Source organism: Mus musculus, chromosome 17, assembly GCF_000001635.26.
Source record: "Mus musculus strain C57BL/6J chromosome 17, GRCm38.p6 C57BL/6J".
Classification (NCBI taxonomy): Eukaryota; Metazoa; Chordata; class Mammalia; order Rodentia; family Muridae; genus Mus; species Mus musculus.
In genome coordinates this window covers 6,338,491-6,365,664 of record NC_000083.6, presented here as the reverse complement: position 1 = coordinate 6,365,664, position 27,174 = coordinate 6,338,491, and the positions used below count along the sequence as shown (strand labels likewise).

At 45.4% G+C, this 27,174-nt stretch overlaps 3 pseudogenes across 1 annotated transcript in view; all 3 read left to right on the top strand.

Moving 5' to 3' along the window:
- The window catches only part of Gm29719 (predicted gene, 29719), a 70,130-nt pseudogene extending 61,278 nt beyond the window's left edge, over window positions 1–8,852 (top strand). Inside the window, exons 10-12 of the transcript NR_163600.1 lie at window positions 3,821–3,965; window positions 6,877–7,021; window positions 8,725–8,852. The product of NR_163600.1 is annotated as a predicted gene, 29719 (transcript). The remainder of the gene's footprint in view (window positions 1–3,820; window positions 3,966–6,876; window positions 7,022–8,724) is intronic.
- Gm2792 (predicted gene 2792) lies at window positions 6,869–26,261 on the top strand (annotated as a pseudogene).
- Window positions 10,086–11,103, top strand: Gm17879 (predicted gene, 17879; annotated as a pseudogene).
- Window positions 26,262–27,174: the final 913 nt, after the last annotated feature.

Sequence of the window (27,174 nt, the reverse complement as noted above, 5' to 3'; positions counted from 1 at the left end):
ACAGCATACCTGCATAGCAACCTCAGCAAGCATAGCATATTTTCTGCTGATGGTGGTTTCCCGGTATCAGAGATTATTTGTTGTGCTCTCTGGGTGAGTTTCTCCAGTTGTCCCCAAGTGGGTGGATCTATCCCGTGGTCGATGACCGTTCAGGAGGAGCCGAAGCCGCCTGTGAAGAAGAGATCAAGCTTCTTCATTTTCTTCATGACTTCTTTTGCCTTCTTTTGCTTCTGGGTTCTTGTAGAGGTTTTCTGGTGGAAGGTCAATAAGTCTGCCTGGGATGCAGATTGGGGTCTCTGCAGTCTGTGGAAAACACATGCGTATCCTCTTCCCCAGGTGATGAACACATCTGGCCCTCCCATGCGCCTGTTAAAAGATCCTTCCACATCACTAAACGAGTAACAGTCTGCAGTAGGGGAGCCCAATGCCTTTGCATAGGGGTAAAGCCTTTATCACCTGTATTAAGGTGATTAATGGTAAATGAAGCCTGGCTTAGTAATTGATGAGGCGAGTAGTAATGAGCACTAGATCTTAATCTCTGAAGTTGTACCTTAAGATTTTGATGAGTCTTCTATGATAGCCTGACCTTGGGGATTGTATGGAGTTCCTGTTGTATGTTCTATGCCCCATTGAATGCAAAACTTTGCTTGAGAAGTATAAACTGGACCATTATCAGTTTTAATTCTTTTTGGCACACCTGAGGAGGAGAAGCACATAATAAGATGTTGTATGGCAGCTTTCACAGCCCCCCCAGTTCTAGCAGTAGCCATAACCACATGAGAATAAGTATCTACAATAACATGTACATAGGCAAATTTTCCAAATTCTGGGATATGAGTTATGTCCATTTGCCACAAAACTTGAGGTTTAAGGCCCCTTGGATTAACTTCCATTTTTAATGAATGATCAGGAGAATGTTTACCATCCTTCACAATTTGCCTAGCCTGTTCTTGTGTCAAGTTGAACATCATTGATGCAGGAGCAGATAGGTCTTGCATTGCAGGAAAAGACTGGCCTGGAACATGGCCTGTAGTTCATATAACCTCTATTCTGGTGGGATTGAGGCTGGCTCCCAATGTAGCTCAGAGTTCAAAAACCCTGACATGGGAATGTGAAGACAAAGTGGGTACTTCTCAACCTCACACTACTTCCTCTCTGCCATTCTCCCTATGGGGAAGAGATATCTTAGGGGACATGAAAATAAAACTAACCACAGATGAAAAATGGAATGAGCAGCATTTTTTATAGGGGTTGCTGATAAATTATATGCAGATAAAATTTCATGGATCAGTGATGAGCCTGTGTGGCTGAATCAGTGGCCCCTAACTCAGGGAAAGATACAGGCTTTAGAACAATTAGTAGAAAAAGTAGAAGAACAACTGCAATTAGGACATATTGAAGAATCTAGCAGTCCATGGAATATTCCTGTGTTTGTCATTAAGAAAAAATCAGGTAAATGGAGACTCTTACAAGATCTTAGGGCTGTTAATAAGACAGTGCATGATATGGGAGCTTTACAGCCAGGACTCCCATCCCCAGTAGTTGTTCCAGAGGGTTATTATATTATAGTTATAGATTTAAAGGATTGCTTTTTACTATAAAATTACAACCAGAAGACATACAAAGATTTGCTTTCAGCATTCCCTCTGTTAATTTTCATAGGCCATTTCAAAGGTATCAATGGAAGGTCCTCCCCCAAGGTATGAAGACCAGTCCTACCCTTTGTCAAAAATTGGTAGATCAAGCTTTAAGATCCATTAGGGCTAAGTATAAAAAGGCTTTTATTTTACATTATATGGATGATAGTCTTATAGCAGAAAAAAACAAATGATTTTAATTGGATTAGACCTTATTTAAAAATTACCACAGGACAGTTGCATCATTTATTTGAAATTCTTAAAGGAGATCCTGATTCCAAGTCTAAGAGACAGCTCAAATGATTTAACTGAATTAATTTTGAAAAATATGATTGAGGTATTAACCCAGCATGGACTAATAATAATTATTACCCCTGATAAAAACAATTCATAATGAATATATCATATTTCAAAAATAGCAACTTAGGATTGATAAATTAAAAATACTTAATGGTTTTTTTTTTGTTTTTTTTTTGTTTTTTTTTTGTTTGTTTTTTTTTTGTTTTTCGAGACAGGGTTTCTCTGTATAGCCCTGGCTGTCCTGGAACTCACTTTGTAGACCAGGCTGGCCTCGAACTCAGAAATCCACCTGCCTCTGCCTCCCAAGTGCTGGAATTAAAGGCGTGCGCCACCACGCCCGGCAGTACTTAATGGTTTTTAAAAATTATTGGGAAATATTAAAAAAGAAGCCTTAAAACAACTAGAATTGATAGAACAAAAGATGCAAGATGCAAAGGTAAAACAAATAAATTATTTAAAACCATGGTCTCTTATTATACTTAAAACAGCTTACACCCCTATTGCATGGCTATGGCAAGAAGGTGTGCTAGAATGGATTTATCTCCCTCATATTCAAGTAAAAATGGTATCTTCTTATCCTTTTATGTGTAACAAATTAATTATTAAAGGGAGGATAAGATCCAGGGAATTATTTGGCAAAGAAATGCATGAAATTGTTATTCCCTACAATAAGGAACAATTGGAGTATTTACTTCAAACTGTGGATGACTGGGGAATAGCATTTGCTCATGATATGGAACAAATTAAGTATCATGGACCTCAATGCCCTATTGGAACCTATTTCTGATGCCATCTTGGTATTTACAGTTGGGTCATTTAATGGAACCTCAGTTGTTTATATAAAAGATAGACCTACAATTAGCAAAAGAAACTTCTGCACAGCAGGTGGAAATTATTGCAATTATTACTGCCCTTGAACACATACCTGAAGAGTTTAACCTTTATACAGATTCAAAATATGTAGTTCATTTATTTCCTGATATAGAGAGAGCTCTTATATCTGGGAATTCCAGAATTATATCACTCTTGCTTCATTTACAAAATATAATTCAATCAAGAAAAGGAAAAATTTTTTATAGGACATATCAGAGGACATACTGGCCTGCCAGGTCTATTGGCTTCAGGAAATGCTATGGCAGATTTATTAACAAAGGAACACTGATTGCTAGTGTGGTTGAACAAGCATTGGAAAGTCATGCTTTACATCATCAGAATGCATTGGCCTTGAGAAGGATGACATAGTAGGTTTATCTGCCTTTTTCCTAACAGCTAAATTCTGAACCACTTCCCTTGCTCTATCCTCATATTCTGTCCTCCATACTATAAACTGTCCTGGGCTAAGAGTGGACTTTGCAGTCTGATGCCAATCATAAGGAGTTAGCCACATGCTACCCAACATTTCCACAATCTGTCAAATGTATGGAGCACTTGGACCCATGTTCTTAACAGAATACTTTAGTTCTTTAAGAGTTTTTAAAGAGGTTCCCATTGGGGTGTCTCCCCTTCAAAATTTGTTACTGGGAAGCAGAAGTCCAAATCTCCCTTTCGCCTGGCTTCTTTCATGGCCCCTAAGAATCCCCTATTGGTTGACATTTTCCTTTCAGGATTGACTGATCTTGTTTTAAAAGCAGGAGCAGCAGCAATTAAGGCAGAGATGTCATCTATTTCTGTCCTAGGAATTTTGTATATTTCTAGAGCACTAAAATATCAGCCATTTTAATAATAGTAGAAATTGCCTACTTCTTTTTAGAAAAGAGCATAAAAAATGTAAAAGGAAAAGGACTACTTCTTAATATTCTAACCCCTAACTTAACAAGGAAGCCCATAAAGTCAGGCTGTATAGCAGTAACAGTTGCTTACACCTTGCGATTGGTTTCTTACAGATGAGATCTATGGGAACAGCTTAATTTCTACTGTGATTGACAGCTGCAACTGCTCAGACTCCAGTGATATCGAACTGAGTGATGATTGGGCTGCCAAGAAGTCTCCCAAAATCTCCAGATCTAGCAAATCGCCCAAACTCCCAAGGTAACAGTAAGCTTCCTGTCATTGTGCCTCTCTACATGGCATGCATTGTTCTAGGTCCAGAATTCAGTTCAAGCTGACTGTAATGAGCGTTCTGAGCCTCTAGCTCTAGAACCTCTCTGCATGACATAACATTGTTCTAGATCCAGACTTCAGTTCAAGCTGACTGTAACGAGCGTTCTGAGCCTCTAGCTCTAGAACCTCTCTACATGCCATAGCATTGTTCTAGATCCAGACTTCAGTTCAAGCTGACTGTGATGAGCGTTCTGAGCCTCTAGCTCTAGAACCTCTCTACATGACATAACATTGTTCTAGATCCAGACTTCAAGCTGACTGTAATGAGGATTCTGAACCTCTAGCTCTAGAACCTCTCTACATGGCATGGCATTGTTCTAGATCCAGAATTCAGTTCAAGCTGACTGTAATGAGGATGCTGAACCTCTTGGGTCCAGATTGCTGCTTAGTTCTGGAACCATTTCTACCCAAATAAACCTGGAGGAAGGTCACAATTACACAGCAGCAAAATCAACTCCCCTTTTGTTTTCTCACTTCTCATTCTGGAAGATTCTTTCTGGAATAATTACAGCCTGCCTGCCTGCCTGCCTGCCTGCCTGCCTTTCTCCTCCAGGGTAGATGGTAAATGAAGGCCTCAAGGTGTCACTAGGGTCAGCAGTGAAGGCACGTGACCTGGAGCCACCACTGCTTCCCAGTTTTCTTGTTGTCCCTTCCAGTTTAAGAACAGGAAAGAAGGTGTCACAGCAGATGTGTCATTGTTTTGACGAAAGTGCCTAGCTCCGTGCCTGTGATAGATACCATCTGAAGAAGACAGAGGTCTGGTGTCACCACCTAGGAGAGCACTGTCTCTCCACAGGACTTTTCTGTGGGCAGTAATGGACAGACAGAACCTCATCAAAGCCCTTGCTTGTTGACAGTTCTGTGATAGTATGCAAAATCAAGGTGCGACTTACATACCACCCTAGACGTGCCCAGATGGCCATCTTTCAAATATCTGGTTCATTGGGCAGTAGGTTGACTGATGAGTCGCCATTTCAAGATAATGGACATGCCCATCATTCTAGAAGTTTTCGTGTGCTTCTTGCATCCAGTATGGCTTTGTTCCTATAGGTATGGTTTGGTTTTTTTGTTGTTGTTGTTTTTTGTTTTTTTTTTTTGTTTTTTTTTTTACTGTTGAATGAATATGGGTATTCTTCATTTAGCTTTTTCTCTCAGCACAATATCATAGATATCAGTAGTTTGCCTTTTTATTTTAAAACACTTTATGGTATTATTTCATTATAACAAGCATATCACTATGTGTTATGTGCTTTCCCAGTCAATGGATATTGGGCAGTCTCTAGTTAGAACTGTGATGGATAAATCCAGTATAAATTTTTTTGTGCAAATCTTTTGGGAAATATTGCACTCATTTCTCTTGCATATAGTCTTATAAAAGGAGTTACATGGTCATAGATTAATTACATTTTAAACTTTAGTGGAAACTACCAAAGAGCATTACCAGGTGACTATACTAAATTAAATTTCTACAACAGTATAGAAGGTTTCCATTTTCATTTCCAGCTTTGTGGTGACTTTAAGAGTTTTACCCATTCTAGATAAATGTGTGGCTGTGTAGTGACAGTGGCACTGGAGTTTGATTCTGGAATCTCCAGGGACTGGTGATGTCGAGCTGAGCACTTGTCCTGTTTATATCAGCATCTGGTTATTGCTTTTGGTCAAGTGTCTGTTTGAATTTTTCCTTCATTTTTTTTAACTAGATTGTTTAATGACTTGTAACAGAGAGGACTCCATATCACACAGACATTTTGCTAGATAGTCCAATATGAGAGGTCCGTTTATAATCAGTCCCTCTTGTACTGCACTTAGGAAATCTCTGTCTGTTCTAAGACCATGAGAGTCCTTCTTGCATCTTTAAAATTTTATTTTTTACATTCAATCTCAGATCTGCTTTATAGCCAAACCAGTGTTTGTATATGACATGAAGGATAAACAATTATTTTTACTATCCAACTGTTCCAGGAATGTAATACATTGGGTTTGCTTTGTTTTCCTCTAAAGTTTGTTTAAACTGTTCATAAAATTGAGAACTTGTGTCATTCTCTAGTGTTTTTCACTACCTAAGCAGATCATTTGCCACACATTTTATCTATAAATACCCTCTGAAGGTCCTGCCATTCTTGTGAATGGTGCCCCCTTCCTCGTTCTCTCTGCCTGGAACACTCAGTCCTCCGTTTTTCCATTTTCCTGGAGCCTGAAGTTTCTTACCAATTCCGTAAACAGTCTATATCTGCTGCTGTATGCACTTTTCATAGGACGCTATGAACCCTGCCGTAGCTGTTTGCATAGCACCGTCTTTTGAGTAGACTAGTGTTAAACACCTGTAAAGGAGCAGAGCTAAAATAGAACATGGAATCAGAAGCAGCAGAAAAGCTTTAGATTCAGTGATTTGACCTAAATATTATCGGTGGTGGTGCTAAATAGTCTGCTGAAATCCAAACTGACATAGAAGAAGTTTTGTAAATGGCGGTGTCGTTAGGATGAGAAAGTCTTCTCTCCTGCCACCTCCCTAGGGCCGATTCCGCAAACTTGTGGCAGAAGGCATATGCGCTTTTCTAAATATACTGTAAGTCAGTAGGTGGTGATTGTACATTCTCTAGGCTCTTACAGGTGAATCACCAGGTGTCATCTCCATTTTTTAATTCTGCATATATTACTTAGTATTTAGTTGACATTCTTTCCCCTTGTTTCTAAATCAAAAGCAAGAGAGAGCTTTGTGAAATTAGTGCCCTGACTATTGAGAGCCAACATTCTACAGCTGAGTGTCAGAGGGAGTGGGGTTCTAGATCCAGATGCATCCTTCTGTGGATGTCTGACCCCTCATACCTTGTTCCCACAGGATCAGCATTGAGGCCCGAAAGTCACCCAAGCTTCCACGGGCTGCTCAAGAGATTTCTCGGTCTCCCCGATTGCCCATGCGCAAGCCCTCCATGGGCTCGCCCAGCCTGACACGGAGAGAGGTTCCTTTTGAAGACATCACTCAGGTAGGCTCATATAACTGACAACAGAGCCTGCACACAGTCCAGCCAGCAGGCTACCTGGAAATACCGCCATCCTTCCCAACTTGCCCCGTCTTGCTGATTGCCACACCTGCATGCATGCACACCGCGTGGCTGTGTCCCACATACCTCTCTGTTGCTGGAGTCTTCCTCCAGGACAGCTCTGAGTGAGGTGTATTCCCTTCTTCGTGTCTGCCTCCTGGTCCTGCAGTGACTCCTCAGTTCCAGGAAGGGGACACTGGCCATAGCCCCACAGTCTGGCCTTGCCTGCCTTCTCTATGCCTGTGTTCTGCCACAGTCACCTCTCCAGCACCTCCCTGGTTTTGCCCTCACTCTCAGCCCTAACTGTTCCAGTGTGGGCCTTCTCTGTGAAGGCTTCCTGCCCTGGACAGCTAACACAAGTCTAATGCCCTGCTGGTGTTTATCAAACACCACATTGTATACAAACCAACAAAAGCCTTATTGTGCATCATTAGGTCCTGAGTTCCTCCAGGAGCTATATTGTACTCACGCCCACCCTGAGCATAGCACTGACTTTGTAAGATGCTTTTCATCGACACATGAAACAGTAGGGTAATTGGGAGGTTCAGGGACATAATGGATTCAGTTCAGTTGAAATCTGCAGAATTTATCCATGAGAAAAAGGAGAAATGAACAAAAATTGTGTCCCAATCATTTTGGTGGCCATTTTGTTTGTTTAGTTAGTTTAGTCTAAGTTCTGTCTTTATTTCACATAATGTCATTTCTTTGTTATTTTATTGATTAGTTAATTAGTTTCAGATATTTCTGGTAGCCCAGACTGGTCTGGACCTGAGTATACCCCTGCCTCAGCTTCCCAGTTGCTGAGAGCACATCCTGCCACACCTGCTTCCTGTTTTCCTGATTGTAACAATGAGGCCACGCCCCCTTCTCCTAGGCTCAAGTACTTCTTCATTGTCCTCAACTGGTTGAAGCTACAGACATACACCACTACTCTGAGCTTTGATAGTCTTTTTAATTTTATTATACAGACAGGGTCTCCTCTACCCTGGGTGGCCTCAAGTTTGCTGTGTAGCCAAGGATGACCTTGATCTTCTGACCCTCCCAGCGTAACCTCCCAAGTCTGGGGTTTCAGGCTTACCTCGCCAGGTTGAGTTGTGCAATGGCAGAGGTCAACCCAAGGGCTTCATGCATGCTGGGTGGGCATTCTGCACACTGAGCCACATTCCACAGCCCTTTAATAACCCTTTAAGAGATGTTTTAATTTATGCATGTATGTGTGCTTGTGTGTGTTTATGTACACCAGGTGCATAGATGTACCCACTGAGGCCAGATCCCCTGGAATTAAAGTTACAGATGGTTGTGAGCCACCTGATGTGGGTGCTGGGAATGGAACTCCTGGCCTCCATGAGAACAGCACGTGCTCTTAGCTGCTGAGCCATCTCTCAAACTGCTAATGCCCTTTTAAAACTGAACACATGTGGACACTCGGGAAAGAGCCAGCACTCCCAGCTCAGTGTCCACCACTGGGAAATGGCAGCCATCACAGTCTGGTTAACTAACCCTTGATCTGTAAAATGGCATCAGGTGGAGAGTAAATGTTGCTGGCAGTGTCTACTTAAGCATTTTACATATTAGTTCATTCTAAGTAGACAATTGTATGAAATGGACTGAGGTTCTTTGTCTTTTTCTTTCCCCCTCCCCCACAGCACAACTATCTTGCTCAGGTCACATCCAATATCTGGGGAACCAAGTTTAAGATTGTGGGCTTGGCTGCATTCCTACCAACCAACCTCGGTGCAGGTAAAGACTCGCTCTATTTTCTCACCGTCCCATTGGAAATCAATAAAAGTTCCCATCTCAACCTGTGGCAGTTTAAGTTAGAAAATGAGTTCTTAAGACAGCACCGGACTCCTGTCTGTCTCCTTGACTCCAGCCACTCGCTGTTAGAGAAGCAGCTCTGTCGCTCACTGGCTTTGTTCCTGGAGCTTTCATGTGTTTTTCTTTGATAAGCTCTGTTAGTAGCCAAAATCTCTAGTAGAAGACTTTGAAGGACTTGTAGACATTTGGCTGTGCTGAGCAGATCTAGGTTTCAGTGCCTGGGTCCTTACGTTACAAGAAACTTCTAAAGAGAAGTTAAAGACCAAGAAGGTAGCTGTCTCCTTTTCTTAAGAATTTAGTTCTTGCTTTTCCTTATCTAGTAAGCATCTGCCTGTGACAGATTTAAGACACAGAGGGCACTTATGTGAGGGGAATGGAAGCTGAGGCCATGCCAGGCTTTGGTTTTTATTTGCTTCCCTATCCCTGTGAGGCGTACTTGCTACCTTACCTCAGGGGCAGGGAAGAAGTGGACTTAGTCACAGACCTTCCCATAGCAGCCTCCTCCTGCTTGCTGGGTCTTCCATGCATAGCTGTGCTGCACTCCCTGCCCACCCCCATTGTAGTTTATAAAACAGCAGTATAATGTGGTAGGAGGGGGCACCTCAGTGGCCCAGCCAAGGTGTTCCCCTGAAGAATCCCCACCATGCGACAGGCCTAGTACAAAGGAATTTTATTGAGGGAAGGGAAGGGGGCCTGGAAAATGAGTAGAGGCAGAGAGAGAATAGGAGAAGGGGAGGAAGAGGGGAGAAAGAGAGAGAGCAGGAACTGAAGTGCAGGAGACAGAGTGCAGGAGGTCTAGTGTAGGAGAGCGCTAGAATGCTAGAGAGCTCATTTTCCAGGCCCCCTTCCCTTCCCTCAATAAAATTCCTTTGTACTAGGCCTGTCGCATGGTGGGGATTCTTCAGGGGAACACCTTGGCTGCAGTGCTGCTGCTGTACACCAGGTTGGCTGGCACTGGACTGACAGAGATGCAAGCTGTTGCTAGGTAGTTGCCACCCCCCACCCCCACCCCCCATCTTCTTGGTTTGCCTCCTTGCTAATCTCACTTGTTTCTCTCTGTGAGGCCAGGCAGGCCTTGGCCCTTGATCTAATGTGTGCTCTCTACAGCTAAATTTAAATTGTTTTTCAAGAATTATATTTATAGAAGTTGTATCCTATGCAGACTTATAAAATAAATTATTCTTAAAGCCTGAGACTCATGGAGTCAGGAATGCCTGAGTTTCGAGACCAGAACACAGTAATGAAACCAAGTTTCAGCCCCGGTGGTGGCGGCTTCGGTGGCAGAGGTGGCTTTGGTGATAGAGGAGGAGGCCAAGGAGGCAGAAGGGGTCGTGGCTTCAGGGGATGAGGAGGTGGACGTGGCCAAGGTGGAGGCTTCCAATCTGGGGGCAACAGGGGTCAAGGTGGTGGCCGGGGAGACAAGAGAGGAAACCAGTCAGGGAAGAATGTGATGGTGGAGCCGCATCGGCATGAAGGTGTCTTTATCTGTCTCGGAAAGGAAGATGCCCTTGTCACAAAGAATCTCATCCCTGGAGAATCTGTGTATGAAGAGAAAAGTCTATTTCAGAAGGAGATGACAAATCCTGGGCGATGTAGACCAGATCCACATCAAGCGGGGCTGGGGGTGGGAGGGAAGGTGCTCTACCTTGGAGCAGCTTCAGGCACCGCCGTCTCCCACATCTCTGATATTGTCGGCCGGGATGGTCTGGTCTGGTCGATGCAGCTGAGTTCTCCACCACTCTGGCCGTGGCCTCATCAACGTGAAGATGCTCGGCACCTACACAAATACCGAATGCTTATCTCAACGGTGGATGTCATCTTTGCTGATGTGGCCCAGCCAGACCAAACCCAGAGTGTGGCCCTGAATGCCCACATCTTCCTGCAGAATGGAGGACACTTTGTGATTTCCATTAAGGCCAACGGCATTGACTCCACAGCCTCAGCAGAAGCTGTGTTTGCATCTGAAGTGAGGAAAGTGCAGCAAGAACATGAAGCCCCAGGAGCAGCTAACGCTGGAGCCTTCTGAGCCAGACCGCGCTGTGCTTATGGGTGTGTAAGGCCACCTCCCAAGGCGAAGAACTGAAACTCAGCTGTCTGGATTGAAGAGATGTGTGTTGCTGCTGTTGCATGTGTGGCTTTTGATTTTTTGGGGATGAGGGAGTTGTTTTTTTTTTTTTTTTATTTTCCTATTAAAAGACTCATCTGTCAAAAAATAAAAATTAAAAAATGAATTATTCTTGCAAACCAAATTCTACAAATGCATTGAGGATGGAGTGCAGCAGGGCTGAGGCTTGAGGTTCGACCTCTAGCACCGTTACCTCAGCTAGTTACCTCAGCTAGTTACCTCAGCCCAGCTCAAACGCAGTCTGCTCTGTGTGCACTTGTAGGGTGCACTTAAAACAGCACCAAGTTTAAAGCTTTCAGTATGAAGTTTTCACTTCAAATAAAAGTGAAGCCAAGCTGGGCGTGGTGGCGCACGCCTTTAATCCCCAGCACTTGGGAGGCAGAGACAGGCGGATTTCTGAGTTCGAGGCCAGCCTGGTCTACAAAGTGAGTTCCAGGATAGCCAGGGCTACACAGAGAAACCCTGTCTCGAAAAACCAAAAAAAAAAAAAAAAAAAAAAAAAAAAAGAAGAAAAAAAGAAAGAAAGAAAGAAAAACAGTGAAGCCAAAGTAGAACATGAAATTGAATTGGATTTAGTCCTTGGCCTCACAAAAAAATAAGGCTTGCTGTGTATAATGTGATAAAGAAATGACGTGACAGGGCCAGTGTGAGTTTTTATGTGGTCAGTGTGGCTTTACTGCATGAACAATGGGTCCTTCCTTTTCACTCCTCACTTCCTACCGTAGCACACAGCTCTTTTCTCCAAAGGGAATTTCTTAGGATACTTCAGTGCTCTGGAAGCTCTGATGACCACAAATGTTGAGTCGCTCACGTGTGCCCTACTAACTTGTTAAATGTCACCATTACCTCCACCTTAGTAAGCCTCTGGGAAGTTAGCCTTTCTAAGATAAAGATTGGGAAAAAAGACTGAGGTGAAAGTTTATTTAATGTATCCTTGTCAGCTTCTGTCCTTCTCTTCTTGTGAGTAGATCCATAGTTAAGCCAGTTAGGGAAACTAAACTGGGAGCCTCTGCTGTTGTAGTGTGAGTTAGCCTGTGAGGACAAAGGCTTCCTGAGACACAGCATGGGGTCACTGTTCTCCTGACCAAGGAGCAATTGGTCCATAAACTGTTGTGACCAAGCCTAAAGAACTCCCCACTTGATTATAATAGACAAAGCAAGTTTTGGATTAGGAAGTGACTATTCATGTTACCTTATTAATCTTCTCAAATACAATGTAGGATGCTCTAATGGACTTGGAAAGTGAGTATTCCCTATTATTCCTTACATTTAATAATTTGTTTCCTTCAATTAGAACACACTAGCACATGGGCGAGAGGTGGGGGGGTAAGCTCAGTATACAGACTTACTGAGGGAGAGGGCAGACAGCAAGTGGGACTGGCTTCATCATTGGCAGCCTCTCTCCTCCTGACAGCTAGTGTGTTACTCACCTCTCCTCCTCCTCTTGGCACCGCCCCCTCCACTCTCCTCCCACTCCTCCTCAGACAAGGTCTCACAATGTAGCCATCCCACCCTCAGTTTAACTTATCTCCACACTCTGCTGATAGAGGGCAGGAAGCCACACACCTCCAAGGCATGTGACATGTGACATCCAAGGCATGTGACATGTGACATCCACATGAACTCCATCTATTTGCTAATGATCCCAGAAACTCACTGGCTGTGTCAGAGCCTGCTCACGTATTTTGGTCACCTGTAGTCCTTGGGGGAAGGGGGGTACACAGAGCCGTGGTGGCTGTGACTGATCCAAGAAAGTTACTTCTTTTTAGTTTTTTATATAACCTATGTATTATGTCATAGACTCGAAATTCAGAAGTTTTAAAGGATGGTTCATAGAGTGGGGAAGAGGGACGGAGAGAGAGAAGAAATGGAAAGAAAGGAGAGAGCGAGAGGGAGAGAAAGACAGAGAAGGGAAGAGAGAGACAGTGAGAAGAGGGAAGAAAGAAATGGAGAGATGGGGCAGAGGAAGAACAACATGGAGAGAGGATGGGAGAGAGGGAACGAGCTCTGATTTATCTTTCTACTGTCAACCTGCTTTTGTTCCCTAGAGGCAAATGATGCTTGTAATCATTCCTCAATGCAAAAATCAAATGTTCTTTATTGCTCTGGACAATACTTTTGTACTAACTCAGAACAGCACAGAACTTTTCCACCAACATTCAGATTGTGTTTTGTAGGTTAGTATGCTGAGACTGTGGAGGAAAGCCACCTCGAGCACCAGCTTCAGACTGAGGCCCCTCTAGATTGACTGGTTTGTCAGGCCCAGAGCCAGTGGTAGACATAGGATGTGGCTTTTCTTACTGAGAATGCCGTTAGTGTGCCTGTGTATATCGTTTCCCAGGGGAGAGTATTAAACATAGAAGATGGGCCACTGAGCTTGCCCAGTGGGTAAAGGCATGTTCACAAAGGCCAGACAACCGAAGTTTAATCTTGTAGGATAGAACTAGCCTCCACACGTGTGTCATGGCACACACACACACACACACACACACACACGATTAAGTTAATTATTTAATAAACATTTAAACACAAAAGAGAGTTGACAGAAACCTAATCTTGCTTTTAACCTACTTGTGAAACTTATATTCATAATTTTATAATTAATCCTATCTTTTCTAACTGTTTTAATTCCAAATTCTTAGATTTCCTCATACCTGTGTTACTAAGTTAACCTTAAGCTTTGAACAGACTGTAGGAGTGCTGTAAGTCCCTCCACAGAGCACTGCAGTGAGACGCAGGAAGATAAGCCTTCACTCTGAGCAGCAGTGGCAGCTCCCCAGGCCTCCAGTCCAATGAAGCTTTTAAAGACTTTTCTCCTGCGTCTGCTCGTTGTAAGGAAGGATGAGTCCAAGGCATATTTTTGGCATTTAAAATTTGTGGTTCTGTAGACAGACTAAGAATTTTCCTATCCCAGATTGTGTTCATCAGCAGACACTAAAGGTGTGCCTCAACTAACTGTGTCCTCCTTCCTCTCACCAGTAATCTATAAAACCAGCCTGCTGCATCTCCAGCCTCGGCAGATGACCATTTATCTCCCGGAAGTTAGGAAGATTTCCATGGACTATATTAACCTGCCTGTCTTCAACCCAAACGTTTTCAGTGAAGATGAGGATGACTTACCAGGTGAGTCTGTCACAGCTCCTCTCTCAGTGGACCATGCCAGGGGACAGAGTGCTCAGTCATTGAGTACAGTTGCTAATGAGGTTTGAAAAAGGCCCACCTCGCTCGCTAAGCTTAAGAGGCATAGTGTATCCTAGGAGGAAAACCGCCATGGGTGCTTTTTGGCAGGAAGGGAGCTCCCAGAGGAGCTTCCATGGGTGGTTTCGATGCTAGTGACGAGTGACAGTTTGCAGAGCATTTCTCACATCGGGTGTTGCCTTTCTTTGCTTTCCATTGCTTATTTAAACATCGTGACCAAAAGCAGCTTGGGGAGGAAAGGGTATTTCACCTCACAGCTTATAGTCTGTCAGGAAGGGAAGTCAGGGCAGGAGCTCAAATCAGGAACCTAATGTAGGAGGGCTGTGTAAAATCAGAGCTAAGTCCTGTCTCATAGCATCTGTCCTTTGTACCTCTGCTTTGGACCACCTCTCTAGGGGTCTATCGTGCTCCCAGGACTCAGAGCCTTTGCATTTGAACACCCTTTCACCAAGTCTGTACTGCGACCTGGCTTTACTATTTATTTAGCACACGGCTTTTAAATTTAACTTTACAAACTGTCAGACATCTGTTGGCCTTGAGATTTCTTTGCTATAGTAGGGGATTCTTAAATAGTCTTGTTTTATTCCCAAACCAGAGTGTTTTCCAGTGGCTTCCAATAAGTTGTATCTTACTATTCTCAGTTACTCAAGGGCGCTTGAGAAACATTCTTGCTTTTTAACTACAAGTTTTGTAGACCCAGACTCTACTTCTGCACCAGCACCTGCCATTTAGTGAATGAACTTGGGTGCGTAGCTTGACACACGCTCTGCTGTTTCAGACTCTGGTTTGGACATGGCTCATACTTTCCCTTGACAATCTCTTTGCTGTCCCCAAATGCAGTGATTAGAGTTTTTTCCTTCTCCACAGTTGAATTGCTGCAGCAACTGGCTGTGTGTGTGTGTGTGTGTGTGTGTGTGTGTATGTGTATCTGTCTGTCTGTGTGTGTGTGTGTGTGTGTAGTTCTCTGTTGAGAGGCTGAAGTACACTGTCTTGGGGCTCACAGTCAGGGATTGTGAATCCGTTGGTGAGGGAGATACCTGAAGTCGTTGCTCCCTAGACACCAAAGAGTATCTCTTTGAGAGATTAGCATGCCAAAGACAGGAAGCCTGAGGTGGGGCCAGACTCCTAAGCCAGAGGATGAACTGTCTCTCTCAGGGAGATCCCAGCAAACACATGGTTAACAGGCCCAAGGCCAGGCTTGACTTGTGTTGGCCACATCCTGCTGTTTGGGTGAAGTCAGCCAACCTATAAAATAAGCCTGTTAGATCCTGTTGATTGCTCAATTATTTGTTGCTATACAGCATTAAACACCAAGTTTTAAGCCTCTGGGCCTCTGACAATGTGCTCTGAGGAAGAGACACAGCCACTTAGTAGGCTAAGGGAGCAAAGCTAGAGTCAGCGCCACTGCCAACAGGTGTTGGGAGCCGCCCCCACATTCGCCGTTACAAGATGGCGCTGACATCCTGTGTTCTAAGTGGTAAACAAATAATCTGCGCATGTGCCAAGGGTATCTTATGACTACTTGTGCTCTGCCTTCCCCGTGACGTCAACTCGGCCGATGGGCTGCAGCCAATCAAGGAGTGACACGTCCGAGGCGAAGGAGAATGCTCCTTAAGAGGGACGGGTTTTTCGTTTTCTCTCTCTCTTGCTTCTCTCTCTTGCTTCTTGCTCTCTTTTCCTGAAGATGTAAGAATAAAGCTTTGCCGCAGAAGATTCTGGTCTGTGGTGTTCTTCCTGGCCGGTCGTGAGAACGCGTCTAATAACAATTGGTGCCGAATTCCGGGACGAGAAAATCCGGGACGAGAAAAAACTCCGGACTGGCGCAGGAGGGATACTTCATTCCAGAACCAGAACTGCGAATCAAGGTTATAAGGTTCCCGTAACACAGACTGTTGAGAAGGATTCAACTGCCGAATTCAGAACTTTTCAGCTGGGGAACGAGGTAAGTCTGATCTTGAACTTTCTAAGGAAATTCAAGACAGTCTATCAGAAGTAAAGTGGAAAATGGCTTTACAAGTTAGGTTTGGCCTTGAACTTTTTCTAGTGTTAGGAGCCCTTTTGTTCCTTTTCACATGTTATATAGTGCTTAAGGCAGGGCTAAAAATTCTAGAGGAAATTCAGGACAGTCTATCAGAAGTAAAGCGGAGAGAGAGAGTAGGAACAAGGAGAAACGGTAAGTATACAGGCCTTTCCAAGGGTCTTGAACCCGAGGAAAAGTTAAGGTTAGGTAGGAATACCTGGAGAGAGATTAGAAGAAAAAGAGGAAAAAGGGAGAAGAAAAAAGATCGATTAGCGGAGGTCTCTAGGAGATACTCGTCACTAGATGAGCTCAGGAAGCCAGCTCTTAGTAGTTCTGAAGCAGATGAAGAATCCTCCTCTGAGGAAACAGACTGGGAGGAAGAAGCAGCCCATTACCAGCCAGCTAATCGGTCAAGAAAAAAGCCAAAAGCGGCTGGCGAAGGCCAGTTTGCTAATTGGCCTCAGGGCAATCGGCTACCAGGTGCACTCCCGCCCTATGCGGAGTCCCCGCCCTGCGTAGTGCGTCAGCCCGTAGTGCGTCAGCAATGCGCAGAGAGGCAGTGCGCAGAAAGGCAGTGCGCAGACTCATTCATTCCCCGAGAGGAACAAAGGAAAATACAACAGGCATTTCCAGTCTTTGAAGGAGCCGAGGGTGGGCGTGTCCACGCTCCGGTAGAATATGTGCAGATTAAATATGGAATCAATGCTAATTTTACCTTGGTGCAGTTAGACAGGCTTGCCAGCATGGCACTAACTCCTGCCGACTGGCAAATGATTGCAAAAGCCGCTCTCCCTAGTATGGCCAAATATGTGGAATGGCGAGCTCTGTGGCAGGAGGCGGCACAGGCGCAGGCCCGAGCAAACGCTGCTGCTTTAACTCCAGAGCAGAGAGATTGGACTTTTAACTTGTTAACGGGTCAGGGAGCTTATTCTGCTGAACCTGATAAGAGGTATCAATGGAAGGTCTTACCACAGGGGATGTCCAATAGTCCTACAATGTGCCAACTTTATGTGCAAGAAGCTCTTTTGCCAGTGAGGAAACAGTTCCCCTCTTTAATTTTGCTCCTTTACATGGATGACATCCTCCTGTGCCATAAAGACCTTACCATGCTACAAAAGGCATATCCTTTTCTACTTAAAACTTTAAGTCAGTGGGGTTTACAGATAGCCACAGAAAAGGTCCAAATTTCTGATACAGGACAATTCTTGGGCTCTGTGGTGTCCCCAGATAAGATTGTGCCCCAAAAGGTAGAGATAAGAAGAGATCACCTCCATACCTTAAATGATTTTCAAAAGCTGTTGGGAGATATTAATTGGCTCAGACCCTTTTTAAAGATTCCTTCTGCTGAATTAAGGCCTTTGTTTAGTATTTTAGAAGGAGATCCTCATATCTCCTCCCCTAGGACTCTTACTCTAGCTGCTAACCAGGCCTTACAAAAAGTGGAAAAGGCCTTACAGAATGCACAATTACAACGTATTGAGGATTCGCAGCCTTTCAGTTTGTGTGTCTTTAAGACAGCACAATTGCCAACTGCAGTTTTGTGGCAAAATGGGCCATTGTTGTGGATCCATCCAAACGTATCCCCAGCTAAAATAATAGATTGGTATCCTGATGCAATTGCACAGCTTGCCCTTAAAGGCCTAAAAGCAGCAATCACCCACTTTGGGCAAAGTCCATATCTTTTAATTGTACCTTATACCGCTGCACAGGTTCAAACCTTGGCAGCCGCATCTAATGATTGGGCAGTTTTAGTTACCTCCTTTTCAGGAAAAATAGATAACCATTATCCAAAACATCCAATCTTACAGTTTGCCCAAAATCAATCTGTTGTGTTTCCACAAATAACAGTAAGAAACCCACTTAAAAATGGGATTGTGGTATATACTGATGGATCAAAAACTGGCATAGGTGCCTATGTGGCTAATGGTAAAGTGGTATCCAAACAATATAATGAAAATTCACCTCAAGTGGTAGAATGTTTAGTGGTCTTAGAAGTTTTAAAAACCTTTTTAAAACCCCTTAATATTGTGTCAGATTCCTATTATGTGGTTAATGCAGTAAATCTTTTAGAAGTGGCTGGAGTGATTAAGCCTTCCAGTAGAGTTGCCAATATTTTTCAGCAGATACAATTAGTTTTGTTATCTAGAAGATCTCCTGTTTATATTACTCATGTTAGAGCCCATTCAGGCCTACCTGGCCCCATGGCTCTGGGAAATGATTTGGCAGATAAGGCCACTAAAGTGGTGGCTGCTGCCCTATCATCCCCGGTAGAGGCTGCAAGAAATTTTCATAATAATTTTCATGTGACGGCTGAAACATTACGCAGTCGTTTCTCCTTGACAAGAAAAGAAGCCCGTGACATTGTTACTCAATGTCAAAGCTGCTGTGAGTTCTTGCCAGTTCCTCATGTGGGAATTAACCCACGCGGTATTCGACCTCTACAGGTCTGGCAAATGGATGTTACACATGTTTCTTCCTTTGGAAAACTTCAATATCTCCATGTGTCCATTGACACATGTTCTGGCATCATGTTTGCTTCTCCGTTAACCGGAGAAAAAGCCTCACATGTGATTCAACATTGTCTTGAGGCATGGAGTGCTTGGGGGAAACCCAGACTCCTTAAGACTGATAATGGACCAGCTTATACGTCTCAAAAATTCCAGCAGTTCTGCCGTCAGATGGACGTAACCCACCTGACTGGACTTCCATACAACCCTCAATGACAGGGTATTGTTGAGCGTGCGCATCGCACCCTCAAAGCCTATCTTATAAAACAGAAGAGGGGAACTTTTGAGGAGACTGTACCCCGAGCACCAAGAGTGTCGGTGTCTTTGGCACTCTTTACACTCAATTTTTTAAATATTGATGTTCATGGCCATACTGCGGCTGAACGTCATTGTTCAGAGCCAGATAGGCCCAATGAGATGGTTAAATGGAAAAATGTCCTTGATAATAAATGGTATGGCCCGGATCCTATCTTGATAAGATCCAGGGGAGCTATCTGTGTTTTCCCACAGAATGAAAACAACCCATTTTGGATACCAGAAAGACTCACCCGAAAAATCCAGACTGACCAAGGGAATACTAATGTCCCTCGTCTTGGTGATGTCCAGGGCGTCAATAATAAAGAGAGAGCAGCGTTGGGGGATAATGTCGACATTCCCACTCCCAATGACGGTGATGTATAATGCTCAAGTATTCTCCTGCTTTTTTACCACTAACTAGGAACTGGGTTTGGCCTTAATTCAGACAGCCTTGGCTCTGTCTGGACAGGTCCAGACAACTGACACCATTAACACTTTGTCAGCCTCAGTGACTACAGTCATAGATGAACAGGCCTCAGTTAATGTCAAGATACAGAGAGGTCTCATGCTGGTTAATCAACTCATAGATCTTGTCCAGATACAACTAGATGTATTATGACAAATAACTCAGCAGGGATGTGAACAAAAGTTTCCGGGATTGTGTGTTATTTCCATTCAGTATGTTAAATTTACTAGGGCAGCTAATTTGTCAAAAAGTCTTTTTCAGTATATGTTACAGAATTGGATGGCTGAATTTGAACAGACCCTTCGAGGCTTGCCATCATTCAGGTCAACTCCACGCGCTTGGACCTGTCCCTGACCAAAGGATTACCCAATTGGATCTCCTCAGCATTTTCTTTCTTTAAAATATGGGTGGGATTAATATTATTTGGAGATACACTTTGCTGTGGATTAGTGTTGCTTCTTTGATTGGTCTGTAAGCTTAAGGCCTAAACTAGGAGAGACAAGGTGGTTATTGCCCAGGCGCTTGCAGGACTAGAACATGGAGCTCCCCCTGATATATGGTTATCTATGCTTAGGCAATAGGTCGCTGGCCACTCAGCTCTTATATCCCATGAGGCTAGACTCATTGCACGGGATAGAGTGAGTGTGCTTCAGCAGCCCGAGAGAGTTGCAAGGCTAAGCACTGCAATGGAAAGGCTCTGCGGCATATATGAGCCTATTCTAGGGAGACATGTCATCTTTCATGAAGGTTCAGTGTCCTAGTTCCCTTCCCCCAGGCAAAACGACACGGGAGCAGGTCAGGGTTGCTCTGGGTAAAAGCCTGTAAGCCTAAGAGCTAATCCTGTACATGGCTCCTTTACCTACACACTGGGGATTTGACCTCTATCTCCACTCTCATTAATATGGGTGGCCTATTTGCTCTTATTAAAAGAAAAAGGGGGAGATGTTGGGAGCCGCCCCCACATTCGCCGTTACAAGATGGCGCTGACATCCTGTGTTCTAAGTGGTAAACAAATAATCTGCGCATGTGCCAAGGGTATCTTATGACTACTTGTGCTCTGCCTTCCCCGTGACGTCAACTCGGCCGATGGGCTGCAGCCAATCAAGGAGTGACACGTCCGAGGCGAAGGAGAATGCTCCTTAAGAGGGACGGGTTTTTCGTTTTCTCTCTCTCTTGCTTCTCTCTCTTGCTTCTTGCTCTCTTTTCCTGAAGATGTAAGAATAAAGCTTTGCCGCAGAAGATTCTGGTCTGTGGTGTTCTTCCTGGCCGGTCGTGAGAACGCGTCTAATAACAAACAGGGGCACTGCCAACTGTGGCTCTGAGCACCTGCCTGCAAGTCATGGCTGACGTTTATGGTTCATGACGTGACCTCTGGATAGTAAATGGAATATCCACATGCTTTTATTGGTTGGTTGTACCTTAAATGCTGTTTGAAATATTAAAAAGCAGTAAATAGGCAAAGGGCATTCAGCCAATATGCCCATTTCTAGGGATTCTATTTTATTTTTTATTTTTGGTGTTTCCACTTTATTTTACATAGGCATTTTATGAGCAAAACCACTAAAGAGTTCTGTAGACATTTATGTGTAATGGTATCATGCAAGCACATGGTACCAAATTCAGAAAGTTAGAACACGTTCATTGAGATGTTTTGACAGTACCTTAGAATATGCTCAACAGGCAGGCCATGCTGCACACTCCTTAGATGGCTATGTTCTTCCAGAAGGGTTTGAGAAGCTTCGTGAACAGCATAGGGCTGGTGCAGTCCCTGCTGACCAATCAAAATGTGCAGTTGGATGTCTTAGTGGGTACATTTTGCTTGGAAAAGATCAGATATATTTCAGTATGCGTCTTATTCTGGCGTAGTTCTATTGCACTGTTTTGCAACCGATTTTTTTTTTTTGTTTCTTTGTTTGTTTTACAGTTACAGGAGCATCAGGTGTCCCTGAAAACAACCCGCCTTGTACAGTGAACATCCCTATTGCACCAATCCACAGCTCTGCTCAAGCTCTGTCTCCCACCCAGAGCATAGGGCTGGTGCAGTCCCTGCTGGCCAATCAAAATGTGCAGTTGGATGTCTTAACCAATCAGACAACAGCTGTAGGGTCAGCAGAGCATGCAGGTGATGCTGCTACCCAGTACCCAGTCTCCAGTCGGTACTCCAATCCTGGACAGGTGATTTTTGGAGGTGTAGAAATGGGCCGCATCATTCAGAATCCTCCTCAATTGCCTTTGCCACCACCGCCACCACCACCACCACAGGCGCCTATGCAGCTGTCTGCGGTGGACCATGGAGATCGGGACCATGAGCACCTGCAGAAGTCAGCCAAGGCCCTGCGCCCAGTGCCTCAGCTGGCTGCCGAGGGGGATGCGGTAGTTTTCAGTGCCCCGCAGGAGGTCCAGGTGGCGAAGATGAATCCCCCACCCCCGTATCCAGGAACTATCCCTGCTGCCCCCACCACGGCTGCACCCCCACCCCCTCTGCCACCACCACAGCCCCCAGTGGATGTGTGTTTGAAGAAGGGTGACTTCTCACTGTACCCTACAGCAGCACATTACCAGCCTCCACTAGGCTATGAGAGGATTACCACCTTTGACAGCAGTGGCAATGTGGAAGAGGTGTGCCGGCCTCGGACTCGGATGCTCTGTTCCCAGAACACCTACACTCTCCCTGGCCCAGGCAGTTCTGCCACCTTGAGACTCACAGCCACTGAGAAGAAGGTCCCCCAACCCTGCACCAGTGCCACTCTGAACCGACTAACTGTCCCTCGATACTCCATCCCTACAGGGGACCCACCTCCTTACCCTGAAATTGCTAGCCAGCTGGCCCAGGGGCGGAGTGCCGCTCAAAGGCTGGACAACAGTCTCATCCATGCCACCCTACGAAGGAACAACCGAGAGGTGGCACTTAAGATGGCCCAGCTGGCAGACAGCTCCCGTGCCCCACTGCAGCCCCTAGCCAAGCCTAAGGGGGGTGCTGCTGGGGCAGTGGCACAGCTCCCAGCAAGACCTCCACCTGCCCTATACACCTGCAGCCAGTGCAGTGGAGCAGGGCCCAGCTCCCAGTCAGGTGCAGCCCTGGCCCATGCTATCAGCACCTCCCCACTGGCCTCCCAGTCCTCCTATAATCTTCTAAGCCCTCCTGACACCTCCCGTGATCGTACTGACTATGTCAACTCAGCCTTCACCGAGGATGAGGCCCTGTCTCAGCACTGTCAGCTCGAGAAGCCTCTGAGGCACCCCCCACTTCCTGAAGCTGCTGTCACCATGAAGCGACCTCCCCCTTACCAGTGGGACCCCATGCTGGGTGAGGACGTTTGGGTTCCCCAGGAAAGGACAGCACAACCTACAGTGCCCAACCCCTTAAAACTGTCCCCCCTCATGCTAGGGCAAGGCCAGCACCTGGATGTGGCTCGAGTGCCCTTTGTGTCTCCCAAGTCTCCGTCCAGCCCTACTGCCACCTTCCCGACAGGCTATGGGATGGGAATGCCATATCCAGGCAGCTATAACAACCCCTCTTTGCCTGGAGTACAAGCTCCATGCTCCCCTAAGGATGCCCTGTCCCAGGCACAGTTTGCACAACAGGAGTCTGCTGTGGTACTTCAGCCAGCATACCCACCCAGCCTTTCCTACTGCACCTTGCCCCCCACATACCCAGGAAGCAGCACCTGCTCCAGTGTACAGCTGCCGCCCATCGCCTTGCACCCTTGGAACTCCTACAGCACCTGCCCGCCCATGCAGAACACCCAGGGCACTCTTCCCCCCAAGCCCCACTTAGTGGTGGAGAAGCCTCTTGTGTCCCCTCCACCTGCCAAGCTCCAAAGCCACATGGGCACAGAGGTGATGGTAGAGACTGCAGACAATTTCCAAGAAGTCCTCTCTCTGACAGAAAGCCCTGTACCGCAGAGAACGGAAAAATTCGGAAAGAAGAACCGGAAGCGCCTGGATAGCCGAGCAGAGGAAGGAAGTGTTCAGGCCATCACTGAGGGCAAAGTGAAAAAGGATGCTAGGACTTTGAGTGACTTTAATTCTCTCATCTCCAGCCCCCGCCTAGGGAGAGAGAAGAAGAAAGTGAAAAGTCAGAAAGACCAACTGAAGTCAAAGAAGTTGAACAAGACAAACGAGTTCCAGGACAGCTCAGAGAGTGAGCCCGAGCTGTTCATCAGCGGGGATGAGCTGATGAACCAAAGCCAGGGCAGCAAGAAGGGGTGGAAAAGCAAGAGGAGCCTGCGGACCGCCAGTGAGCTGGAGGAATTCAAGTGCCGCAAAGCCAGTGAGAAGGAAGATGGGCGGCTGGGCAGCCAGGGCTTCGTGTACGTGATGGCCAACAAGCAGCCACTGTGGAACGAAGCCACACAGGTGTACCAGCTGGACTTCGGAGGAAGGGTGACCCAGGAGTCTGCCAAGAATTTCCAGATTGAGTTGGAAGGACGACAGGTAAGGAGACTGTGGTACTGTGGCCACTGAGCAAGTAGGGCCAGTGCCTTGAACTCTGGGAACAAGCATTTAAAAGGCCTCCACACGTGCTTTAAATCCAATGACGCGTACCCTGTTAGGCAGCCGGTTAGGAAGGGAAAGCACAGCCCCCACGCATTCCCTCACCACCTGCTTTTCAGTTGCTGGTCTCTGCTATCTCTTTAAATTTGCAAAAACATGTTTTTTATTTATTGATACTTCTAATTTAGCCATCATGTGTTGCCTTCCTCCTGAGTAACTCTAGTGGATTGTGCTGTCTGTTTCCCTGAGGAGTTGGCAAACTTACTTAACTGCCTCTTTCCTCCTTTTCCATTTCATGACTTTGTTTCCCACCACCTTGACCTCAAGACAATGCAGTTTGGACAGACTGACTGTCATATGTACAGTACTCCTTCCTAGCGTTTCATTACCAGCTATGGAAGAAGGTTATGTTTGTCAGCCCTGCCTCCCCTACCTCATTAGCACACACGAGAGCTAGCCGTACTTTCCCAGTTTAAGCACTAGGTACTGGTGACGGCCTTCTGTCACTGAGTCTCTTAGTTAGGGTGTTACTGCTGTGAAGAGACACCATGACTGTAGCAACTCTTACAAAATGAAAACATTTCACTGAAGCTGGCTTAGAGTTTCTGAGGTTTAGACCATTACCATAGCAGAAAGCCTGGCATCACACAGGCAGACATGGTACTGAAGAAGGAGAGTTCCATGTCTTGTTCTGCAGGCAGAAAGAAACTGCGTGCCACACTGGGCTTGGCTTGAGCATAGGAGACCATAAAACCTGCCCCCACAGTGACACACACTTCCTCCAGTAAGGCCACACCTCCTAATAGTGACCATTCCCTCAGCCAGGCATTCAGACACATGAGTCTGTGGGGAAGGGGAGGGCAGACCTTTCAGACCTCCACGCCAAGTGACTCACAGCTGTGCCTTCGATGAGTTTTCCTCAATATTTCCATTTCCTAGTTATTGTTTGCTTATCTCTGTGTTTATTGCTAAGTCCTCCTCCAGTTCTCTAAAAGAAGGCAAGTCTCCTTGGTACAGGTGAAGACCACGATGACAAGACAGTGCTTGTCACAGCGTGGTGGCCTCTGTAGCCCTGCCACCTCACTTTACCTCCTGAGCATCACAGGAGGCCCATCCATTTTAAATTTCATTTTTACTTAATTAACTCAGCAAATACTTTTGCTGCCTGCTGTGTGCCTGGCAGTTTCTAAGCCAAGAATTGGCAAACTGGTCGATACATCCATATATCCCTTTTCCTGTTGTAAATCAATTCTGTAAGTCTATAAGTTCATCTGACCTGAGCGGAATGGAGTGGTTGATTCTGCAGAGCATGGGAATTGCAGGGCCTAAAAATGTTTAACGGCACTTACATTACGCCTGCCCACCCTTATCCTAAGTGAGATCAAGACAAGTGAGAGACATGGAAGCAACTGTTACTGTGTGTCTTTCAAAAGAAGAGAGAAAGACCACACGGAAATGGGCGTATATCTTGTATCCTATGCTGTGGTGCGGTAATCTCATGTTTTGAGGCCACATGAAGTGGCAAAGCCACAGGTTCAGCAGGACAAGGAGGAGCATAGAGGAAGGGGGTTGTGATACTCTAGAAAGTCACCAGGGAAGCCTGCTCCAAGGCAGAGACCTTTGACAACGTTGGCACATCTCTGAAAGTCTCTCAGCGTCGTATGGAGTCTTGTCTTTCTTTTCCCCGGAAGACCCACTTTATCTTATCTGTAGCACTCCATGTGAGCTCCTTGTTCCCCCTTACGTTATTAGCCATGAGCCTCTGTCTTGTTTCCCTAAACCTGTAGTTAGATCTAGAAGCCCATCAGATTCAGTTACTTGAGTTTCTAGAACTCTGTCCTAGACTGCACTCTCTGGCTCCCTCGGAGCGGAGTGGACACAACTGGCTGTTGTCTCACTTTCTTTTCCTTTCTTGTGTTTGCCTCCTACATCCTCTCCCAGGTGATGCAGTTTGGACGGATTGATGGCAACGCATACATCCTAGACTTCCAGTACCCCTTCTCAGCTGTTCAGGCTTTTGCTGTTGCCCTGGCCAATGTTACTCAGTGCCTAAAATGAAGAGACAGATGCAGGAGTATACATGGCAGGAGCCTTTGGAGGCGGAGCTCATACTGCTACTACCTGAGAAGAACAGGGGAAGCCAGCAGGCCAGGAGGGTGCTGGTCTGTAGGCATGGCCCGGTCGTTCACTTAGCCTTTATTGTCTCTTTTCTTTTGCTAGAGTGGTGTTTGGAAGTGAAGAATTTGAGGTACCTTGTGTTCTTGAAGGCGGTGTAGCTTGGCTATAGAGTGTACTGCATTTACTTCTCATGGCCAGGACCAAGGGCCTTTGCAGAGAAGATAGGTTGCTCGGCCTTGCTCTTCTTTTAAACATATGGAGTGTTAGTGTTCGTTCTTCATGTCATCTGCCCTTTATTCCAACATTCACTCATGAAAAAAAAATTTTTTAAACACAACCAAAACTCTGGAAGAGTCAGCTTGTACTGGGTTGTGGAGGACAGCATTTCATTCACAGATGTGTGCTGCTCACTAAAAGGTACCTGGATGAATGAGGGATACATATGCAAATGCCTTGTGCTCTGCTTAGGTAAACCACCATAGATGGGTACTGCCACCATTGTCAACGTGATTTGATAGGCAGTGTGTGAGGGAAGAGAGACTGCCCATGGACACAGGCTCACATGCAGACAGACAACTGGATGAGCTGATAGTGTGGCTCATGCAAGGGTGATTTTCCAAGGTCGGTAGTTGGAAACCCCACTGGTTTCTTGTGTCAGAAGTAATCCTATCTGACTTTGAAAGAAGGTAAGAGACTTCAGTCAGTGGGCCGATCCAGGCTGGGGTGGAGCTGGGTTTACATCATAGTCATTAGACTGCTCACTCACCACATACCTCCCTCCACTTGTCAAGAACCTGCCTTGGCTCTCCTTCCCCCTTTGTTTGACTCTGGAGCATTCTACTGTAGACGTCTTTCTCTTTAGATCCTATTGCTCTGTCTTTTCTAAACCGTGAATGAGACTTGATTTGCAACTACACCTTTCCTTCCCTTGTCCACATTAAAATTCAGTTGTTTTGAATGCTTTCCAGCAGTTATAAGTGTAATCAAAAATATGTGTGCATTTCCTAGCATATTAAAAGATAGAGCCATAGTCACATCTTTGGGGAAAAC